A 9447-nucleotide genomic window follows, 5' to 3' on the forward strand; every position below is an offset into this window, starting at 1 on the left:
TACAGACATGAGTGCACCTGCCTTGGTGATTGGGCATGTGTTAATTCCATCAGACTTCAGGGAGGTGAAGGTTGTATACTCACGGGATGGCCTTAGATCTGCCTGGACAGGAAGTGTCCACTTAGAGAAGATAAAGCCAGTGTCTGGTACTCGGCAGCCACGGTTACTCTCCAGGAAGCAACAGCACTCAAGGGCTGTGGTGTCCCGGGAGCTGCCTTAGGTCAGAACAAATTCAGGCCACACTACAAACAGACACACTGAGTGATCTTAAAAATTAGGGTACATTCAGGACAGATGGGAGGGACGGAGGAAGGGGGAGGGTGGAGAGAGGGGCTGCAGAGATGGCTCAGTGGTTAAGAGCACTGGCTGCTCTTGCAGAGATCCACAGTTCAGTTCCCAGAACCCATGTCAGGCAGCTTGCAACTGTAGCTTCAGGGATCTGATGCCCTCTTCTGAATTATCTGGGCAGGAGAGGACACGTGGTATATATTCACGCAGACGTATAAACAATGTTTTTTGTTTGTTTGTTTGTTTTTTGGTCTTTCGAGACAGGGTTTCTCGGTGTAGCCCTGGCTGTCCTGGAACTCACTCTGTAGAGCAGGCTGACCTCAAACTCAGAAATCCATCTGCCTCTGCCTCCCAAGTGCTGGGATTAAAGGCGTACTCCACCACTGCCAGGCTAACGATTTTTTTTAAAAAATCCATTTTAAAATTTTTCTTTAGATTCATTTTATGGGTATGACTGCTTTGCTTCCCTGTGTGTCTGTGCCACCACAGGTGACCCTGAGGCCTGTGGAAATCAGAAGAAGGCGTCAGATCCCCTGGAACTGGAGCTGCAGATGGTTGCGAGCTGCCATGTGGGTGCTGGGAATCAAACTGAGGTCCTCTACAACAGCAATGGTGCTCTTAACAGCTAAGCCATCTCTACAGGCCCTAAAATAATCTTAAACTAAAGGGGGAGGGGGAGAGGGAGAGCCTGGAGAGATGGCTCAGCGACTGAGAACACTCGCTGCTGGGGCTGGGACTCTGATCAGGTTCCCAGCACCCATGTCTACCTGCTCACAACTGTCTGTGACTCTAACTCAGGAAGTTCTGCATCAGTCATGTGTCATACATTCACATGAGCATATCACACACACAGGCGAGCACACACACACACATACACACACACACACACACACACACACACACACACACGCAACGGTAAAATAATACTTTTTGGGGGGTGGAGGGTTGGGTTTTTTGTTTTTTTCGAGACAGGGCTTCTCTGTGTAGCCCTGGCTGTCCTAGAACTCACTCTGTAGACCAGGCTGGCCTCGAACTGAGAAATCTGCCTGCCTCTGCCTCCCAAGTGCTGGGATTAAAGGTATGCGCCACCACTGCCCAGCTAATAATTCTTTTTTTAAAGGAAAGAGAAAGGGAACAAATTCCATTTCGCTCCACGGCATAAATAAAATCCCAAGGCCAAGAACAGAGGGCTAGCCTGGGCTACAGAGCACATCCAAGGGCAGCCTGGGCAATGTAATTAGACATTATTTCAAAATACAAAGTAACAAGGGCAAGGCACACAGGTGGAGAGGTAAAGCACTCATCCTGAGTATGTGAGGCTCTGGGTTCGTTCTCTCCCCTAGCACTGTAAAAACAATATCAACCAAGCACAAAAAAGAGCTGTGAGCTGTCAGCCCACCGTTTTGTGTGCCACTGCCTTTGGGGGTCAGTTGTGGCTTCAGTGTTTATTTGCATTCTTGTAAAGCTCTTTTTTTTTCTCTTGAATTCAGGCATATTCTGGCAAGCTATAAAATTGGCACCAAAGGTCAGGGAGACCCTGCTTGGCTTTGAGATGGACCTGGCGCACGTGTTTCTGGCTTTCATTTACTATTTATCTTTTTACGGGCACAAAGGTAGTGCGAGTGGTTATCCTCTGTTTGCATTCCCTGGTGGCTAATTGTGTTGGTTTCTATTCACAGTGTTAAGATAAAACAACCCACAGAAGCAGCTTACTGGAAAGGGGCCTTGAACTCATGGAGATCCACCAGCCTCGTCTTCCCAGTGCTATCTGTGATTAAAGCCGTGTACCAATGGACCTGGCTAGGAGGAAATATTGCCACGTCTAATATTTGATACAAGTCTAGTAGATAGAATATAAAAGAGGCACTATCATTTTAGCCTGTCATTCTAGCCTCTCAGGAGGCGAGACAGGAGGATCACAAGTTCAGAGCCTGCCTGAATAGCTTAGTAGGATCCCATTTCAAAATTACAATAAATAAATAAATAAATAAATAAATAAATAAATAAATAAATAAATAAAAGGACTGTGGGTTAAGCTTGTGGTGATCACCTGCCCAGCAAGCACAAGGTTCTGAGTTCAATTCCCAGCTCAACAAAAATAAATAAACTTTTTTTTTTTTTGGTTTTGATTTTTTTGGATTTGGTTTTTTTGAGACAGGGTTTCTCTGTATAGCCCTGGCTGTCCTGGAACTCACTCTGTAGACCAGGCTGGCCTCGAACTTAGAAATCTGCCTGCCTCTGCCTCCCAGAGTACTGGGATAACAGGCGTGCGCCACCTCCACCCGGCATAAATAAACATTTTTACTTTTGGTTTTTCTAGACAGGGTTTTTCTGCATAATCCTGATTGTCCTGGAACTCACTCTGTAGACCAGGTGGTCTTGAACTCAGAGATCTGCCTGCCTCTACTTCTTGGATGCTGGGGATAAATTTAAATATATGTGTGTGTGTTTGTGTATGTGTATATGTATGTATGTATATGGATTTGTGTGTGTGTATATATGTATATATATTTGCATGTATATATGTGTATGTTTTTGTGTATTTGTGTTAATGTGTGTATGTTTATGTGTATGTTTAAATGTGTTTATGTGTATGTATGTGTATATGTGTGTGTTTTTTAATGTGTTTATATATGTGTGTGTTTGTGTGTATATGTGTGTGTTTGTGTGTATATGTGTGTGTGTTTGTGTGTATTTGTGTTTATATGCATGTATGTTTATGTGTATGTGTGTCCTTAAATGTGTTTATATGTATAAATGTGTTTATATGTGTATGTGTGTATATGTTTGTGTGTGTAAATGTGTTTATATGTGTATTGTGTATGTTTGTGTGTGTGTGTGCACGTGATCATGCCACATATGTAGACGTCAGAGGACAGCTAGTGGGGCTACGACCTCTCCTTCCATCCTGTGGAGCCTGGGCACTGAGTTCAGCTCCTCAGGCTCCGTGGCAGGCAGCTTTACCCACTGAGCCACCTCACCAGCCGCAGGGACGTCACAACCCTTACAACCTCACGACAAAAAGACAAACAGCTTCATCAGGATGTAAGCCACGGGTCTGAATCAGACCAAAGTCAAATTACACAGAGGTTAGATCTCAGGTCCTCTGGGACAGCTGTGACGGGATGAACGGACACGCGGCTCAGTGGTGGCGTGCTTGTCTTGCACGCTCAGAGACAACACTGAAGCACACGCACGCACGCATGCACCCACCCACACACCAAGCAAATAAAAATGCAATACAAGCCGGGCGGTAGTGGCACTCGCATGTAATCCCAGCACTCTGGGAGGCAGAGGCAGGCAGATTTCTGAGTTCAAGGCCAGCCTGGTCTACAGAGTGTACAGCTAGGGCTATACAGAGAAACCCTGTCTCAAAAACAAACAAACAAACAAACAAAAAATCCAAAAATAAATGCAATACAGACTATAAAACTCGGGTGGGAACATGGAGGAAGAAGAAACATAGCTGACAGGAATGGAAAATGAAGCCACTGTGAAGAAAATTGCCAGGTTTCCCAAAAACACTAAAATAGATGGACTGTATGATCTGACAGTTGCATCTCCAGGTATACTGTAATCCAAGTTCTTAGGAGGATGTGACAAAGGGTTGCCAGGACTTGCTGTGAGTTCTAAGCCAGCCTTAGGTATGAAGCAAGACCACTTCACAAACAAACAGCAACCCCAAACAAACAACTCTAAACATACTCTCAAATACACATACATACACTGTTGAGATTGGTGTCATTCATACCGAGTAGCCAACAGGATGGATCACATGAAGTCAACTTATGCTATATTTGCCTATCAGAGGGAATGGACTGTTGATATGCAATATGCAATACAACATGGTCGAATTTTGGAAACGGTCTGGAAAGTAACAAAAGTCAGACACAACAGTGGCATGTTCCATGCACTCTTATTCTGCCTTTTAAGACATGGTCTTGTGATGTCATTCTGGCCCTAGAACTTACGTGTATGATTCCCCTGCCTCTGCCCTCCCTGAGTGCTGGGTTTCAGGCATTCTGGGTTTCTCTGGGTCTTTTCTGTGGGTGCTGGAGCTGGGCCCAAGCCCTCGGGCTTGCACACTAAGCCCATTACCCATAAGCCATCCCTGCAGCCTTTCCTGTCAGTTTTTTAGAATTAGTTTTTAGTTCTAGAGGCGTGGGAATCTGCTGCAGTCTTCCAGTCAGCATGGGTTGTGTCCATACAGGGCGTGCTGAGGAGAAAGCTGGCCTGGGTCTGGTGGTGGAGTGCTTGTCCTGGAACTCACTCTGCAGCCCAGGCTAGCCTTGAACTCACACATCTGCCTGCCTCTGCCTCCTGAGTGCCACTGGGCCTTGCCCTGAGTTTTACCTCAGTGGAGGAGGAGGAAGAGAGGATAGAAGGAAGCTGAAGGGGGAATTTCTCCAAATAACAGTGGCCCTGAGCGCGAACATTCATTATTTTTCAACATTTGACTTTTGGGATCCCTTTCCCCCTAATGCTGGAAGCGCACCAGGCTGATAAGAACTGTATCCTAGAGGCTAGCCAGATGGCTCAGTGGTTAAGAGCACTTGCTGCCCTCCCAGAGGACCAAATTCAGTTCTCAGCATCTGTGTCAGCAGGCTGAGCCTCCTGATACTTCAGCTCCAGAAGAGCTGATGCCCTTGTCTGATCTCTGCAGACACCAGCACACATGTGCCGTACACTTACACAGACACACACACACATATACATGTGCATAAGTAGGGATAATATAAATACTTTTTTTAAAGTGCATATGAGGCAAATGCTTTATCACTGAGCTATATCTCCAATCCTTGAGTTCTTCTTTTTTTTTTTTTTTTAGGTTAGTCCATGAGTTCTTGAGATGGCATCTCACTATGTGGGTGAAGTTGGCCTTCAGCACAACTCTGATGGGGATGGTGATGATGATGGTGGTGAAGATGTGTGTGTGTGTGTGTGTGTGTGTGTGTGCCGTGGCCTCTGTGTAGTCAGGACAACCTGCAGGAATCAGTTCTTTGCTTTCACTGTGTGTCATCAAGCACCTTTACCCATGGAGCCATTTCCCTGGCCCTGTCCTCCAACTCCTGATCTTCCTGCCTTAGCCGCCCCCCCCCCCCCCAGCATGCTGTGTTCTGAGCCCTGCAAGCCTCAGCTTGGCAGAGGGTAGCCCTGCTCCCCTGGACTGGGGAATGGAGTGACCGTGTGAAAATGTGTTCTTCCTTTTCTCTTACTGCACTCAGGACCAGGGTTTCAGGCGTCCTGGGTCTCAGAGGCTCAGAGACAGGTCCCCAGCACCACGAAGCAGAGGCAGGAATTGGAGGTTCCAGACCAGCCTCGGATACACAGCTGGAGAGGGGAGCCAGCCTCAGGTACACAGCTGGAGGGGGGAGCCAGCCTCAGGCATAGCTGGTGGGGGGAGCCAGCCTCAGGTACACAGCTGGAGGGGGAGCCAGCCTCAGGTGCATAGCTGGTGGGGGGAGCCAGCCTCAGGTACACAGCTGGAGGGGGGAGCCAGCCTCAGGTACACAGCTGGAGGGGGGAGCCAGCCTCAGGTGCATAGCTGGTGGGGGGAGCCAGGCTTGGATACACAGCAAACTTGGGGTGGGGGAATCCAAAACAAAAACAATACAAGCACCTGGCTCCAGTTGTCTGTTCCATTCAGAAGAAGCAAAACCATCCCTGTGAAAGCAGACCTTTGCCACCAAGCCAGACTCAGGAACTATCCACATGTTTCTCACCCGATAGACCAGTTATGACAGCTGGGCCACAAAGATACCCCTCTCCAGGCCCCCTGCTCCTGTCTAGGGCCCCCACAAGGCCCTGCACTTCCCTTAATGACTCTAAGGCATCCAATAAGAATGGATGCACATGAGACGGAGAGCACCTTTTAACAGTCTGGGGAGGTGGCATCCTCACAGGGCGGTGTAAAAAGAGCAAAATGATTTTGGATAAACCCTGAAGAAATTTTAGTGCCCAGCGCAGCGTAAATCAAGCCCTCTGCAGATGCAATAAAACAACTGTTTAGTCTGCATGGCTCATACCCGCAGACCTCGGGATTCTGGGATTTGATCTTATTGCTGCAATAAACTGTCTAGACAGCAATTAACAAACTACTTCTCCTTCAGATGTTTGGAGGGCCAGGGAAGCGGCTTCAGCATTTACAAATACAGGGGCTTCTTCCTGGCCCCCCCGTAATGACTGGGTAGGGAGAGTGGGCAGGACTGGAATCTGGCCAGAAGGATCCTCATGGAGGCCTCCTCTCTAAGAACAACCCCCTCACCCCATCCCAAGAGGTTCTCATAGATATCTTTGAGCCTCAGCGTGCTATTCTGAAGCCAAGATAGAGGATGGTGACCAGAATGGATTTTATTTATTTAAAGTGTTTTAATGACACTTTGTGTGCACGTGTGCACGTGTGTGGGTGCCACCGTCTGTGTGTCAATTAGAGGACCGTTTGAGAGAGTCTTCTTACACTCTGTGGGGCCCAGGGATTGGACTATGTCATCGGCCTTGGTGCTCGCCTTTACCTGCTGACCACCTCGGTAGCCGGTTCACCTATCACCCACCCAAATGTTAGGGCCTCTGTGCCAGGCAAGGGCTCTACCATCCAGCTTCATCCTCCCCTGTCACAGAATTAACTCATTTTTATTTTTTTCTTCAGGGTCTTATGTGGCCCAGGCTGACCCCAAATTCACTGTGTTGCTGAGGATGACTTAAGTCCTAGTGTTCTGCCTCCCAAGTACTGGCATCTCAGGTGTGTGCCACGTGAGAACTCAGGTGTGTGCCATACTGGTTCTTTGGTGCTGGTCAGACCCAGTGCTTCCTGCATAACTGTAAGCATCCTACCAATAAAGCTTCATCCATCCCTGCCCCAGAGTTAGTTATTTTTAAAAATGGAACACTTCAGGAATTTGTGCATCATCTGTGTGCAAGCCCACGGGCCATGCTAATCTTCTCTGTATCCTTCCAATGTCAGTATCTGTGCTGCCGAAGCGAGCCCCAGTTATTTATTTTTTAAGTAGGTAGCATGATCTGTGTAAGCTAAACCCGTTGCATCCTGTAGAGGAGAGTCAGAAGGAAGCAGGCTTGGTTTGTTTTATTCTTTTGAGACAGTTTCTCTGTGTAGCCTTGGCTGCCCTGGAACTCACTCTGTAAACCAGACTAGTCTCAGTCTCACAGATCTGCCTGTCTCTGCCTCCCAAGTGCTGAGATTAAAGGGATATACCACTATGCCTGGCCTTAAGATTAATTTTTTAAAGAGCTGTGTGTGTGTGTGTGTGTGTGTGTGTGTGTGTGTGCCTGGAATAATGGTGCACACTTTTAATCCTACCACTTGGGAGGCAGAGGCAGGAGAACCTCTATGAGTTTGAGATTACCCTGTTCTACTTAGTAAGTTTTGGGATAGCTAGTGGAGAGACCTTGTCAAAAAACATTTTTTATATAAGTGCTTATGGGTGTATTGTGTGTGTGTGTGTGTGCATTCTTGTATGCACATAAGTGCAGGTGCCTATGGGTGGATTGTATGTGTGCACACGCTTGCATGCGTGCCTGTGAGTGCAGGTGCTTGAGGAGCCAGAGGAGGACTCCAGAGCCCTAGAGCTGGATTTACAGGCAGTTGTGATCTACCTCACAAGGGCAGTGGGATCAGAACTCGGGTCCTCTGTAAGGCAATATATATTCTTTTTGTTTTGTTGTTCTTGTTTTCAAGACAGGGTTTCTCTGTGTAGCCCTGGCTGTCCTGGAGCTTGTTCTGTAGAACAGGCTGGCCTCAAACTCAGAGATCCACCTGCCTCTGCCCCAAGAGTCCTGGGGTCAAAGGCGTGTGCCACCGTGCCCAGATGACAGTATATGTTTTTGCCCACTGAGCCGTCTCCCTAGCCCCTAGCATATTTTAATTCTATATAATGAAGGGTTTCACTGGGACACTTTTCTTTGCATATACATGACATTTCAGTCCCACCATCCTCATGAAGGAAACTGCATCTTGTTTTATTTTTGTCTTGGTTCATTTGGTTTGGTATTTTATTTTGGCACTTTGGAAGCAGAAGCAAGTGGATCTCTCTGTTTGAGGCTAGCCTGGTCTACATAGCAAATTCCAGAATAGCCAAGGCTACATAGAAAGACTCTGTCTGAACAATTTTTTTTTTTACATTTAGCATGTGTGTGTGTGTGTGTGTGTGTGTGTGTGTGTGTTTGCGAACACATGCGCACCCGCGCTTGTATGCATGCACATTTGCAGGTGCACCAGGGCCATGGCCAACATTTAGAGGTCAGAGATCTATATATGTAATTCATTTCTCTCCCTGTACCATGAGGTCCCAGGGATTAAACCCAGGTCAGGCACCTCTTTCCAGCCCAGGAGGCATACTTCAGCAGGGCGGTCTGTATGTGAAGTTCCTCCAGGCAGGTACCTGGTGCCTCAGAGTCAGTCTATATGTCATCCTCAGAACAGGGGAGAGGTTCTGCCCAAGGTTCTGAGCTGAAGTAAGAGTCTGGGGCTAGCCACGTCTGTTCTGTTAAACAGAGCACAGTGCAGACTCTTAGGACTCCTCAGCTTCCAGCCTGACAGCACAAGGTCTCGATTGCTCCAGCATGCACTTAGCCTCCCTATATCTGAAGACAGCCTGGGTGAGGGGAGTGTGCCTCCAGACCCAGCCTGACCTGGTTTTGTTTGTTTGTTTTAAGGTTTTGAAGGATAAAGTACTTGTGTGTCCTTAGTGACATTAACATTTTCACCACGGACTTGCTAGAGTGGCCACATCTTTCATTCCAGTACCAGGAGGCAGAGGCAGGTGGATCTCTATGAATGCTACTTTGTGGAGAGGAAAAAAAATGTCTTAAAAAAAAAGAAAACAAAATTTAAAGTGTGGCCAGGGAGCTCAACTCAGTTGGTAAATCGCCTGCCGTACATGCTTACGAAGTGCAGGTGGTTCCCAGGACCTGTCTATGCCATACAGCTTGCTGGTGTGCCTACTGTGGGGGATGTGGAGACCGGAGGATCAGTGGGTTTCACTCCCTGGCTATCTTAGACTAATAGGTAAGCTCCAAGCCAATGAGAGACTGTGTCTCAAAGGATATGGTCCCAGGATGACCCCTGAGGGTGCCTTCCATCCCCCGAATGCTCATGGTCACACAGACATCTGTACACACAAGTGTAAAAAAAAAATATCATTC

The 9447-nt window shown here is 47.4% G+C and overlaps 1 pseudogene; it reads right to left on the bottom strand.

Moving 5' to 3' along the window:
• Positions 1 to 7160: 7160 nt before the first annotated feature.
• Positions 7161 to 7273, bottom strand: LOC127686495 (uncharacterized; annotated as a pseudogene).
• Between the last annotated feature and the right edge of the window lie 2174 nt (positions 7274 to 9447).

The sequence above is a fragment of the Apodemus sylvaticus genome, chromosome 5, assembly GCF_947179515.1.
Source record: "Apodemus sylvaticus chromosome 5, mApoSyl1.1, whole genome shotgun sequence".
Taxonomy (NCBI): Eukaryota; Metazoa; Chordata; class Mammalia; order Rodentia; family Muridae; genus Apodemus; species Apodemus sylvaticus.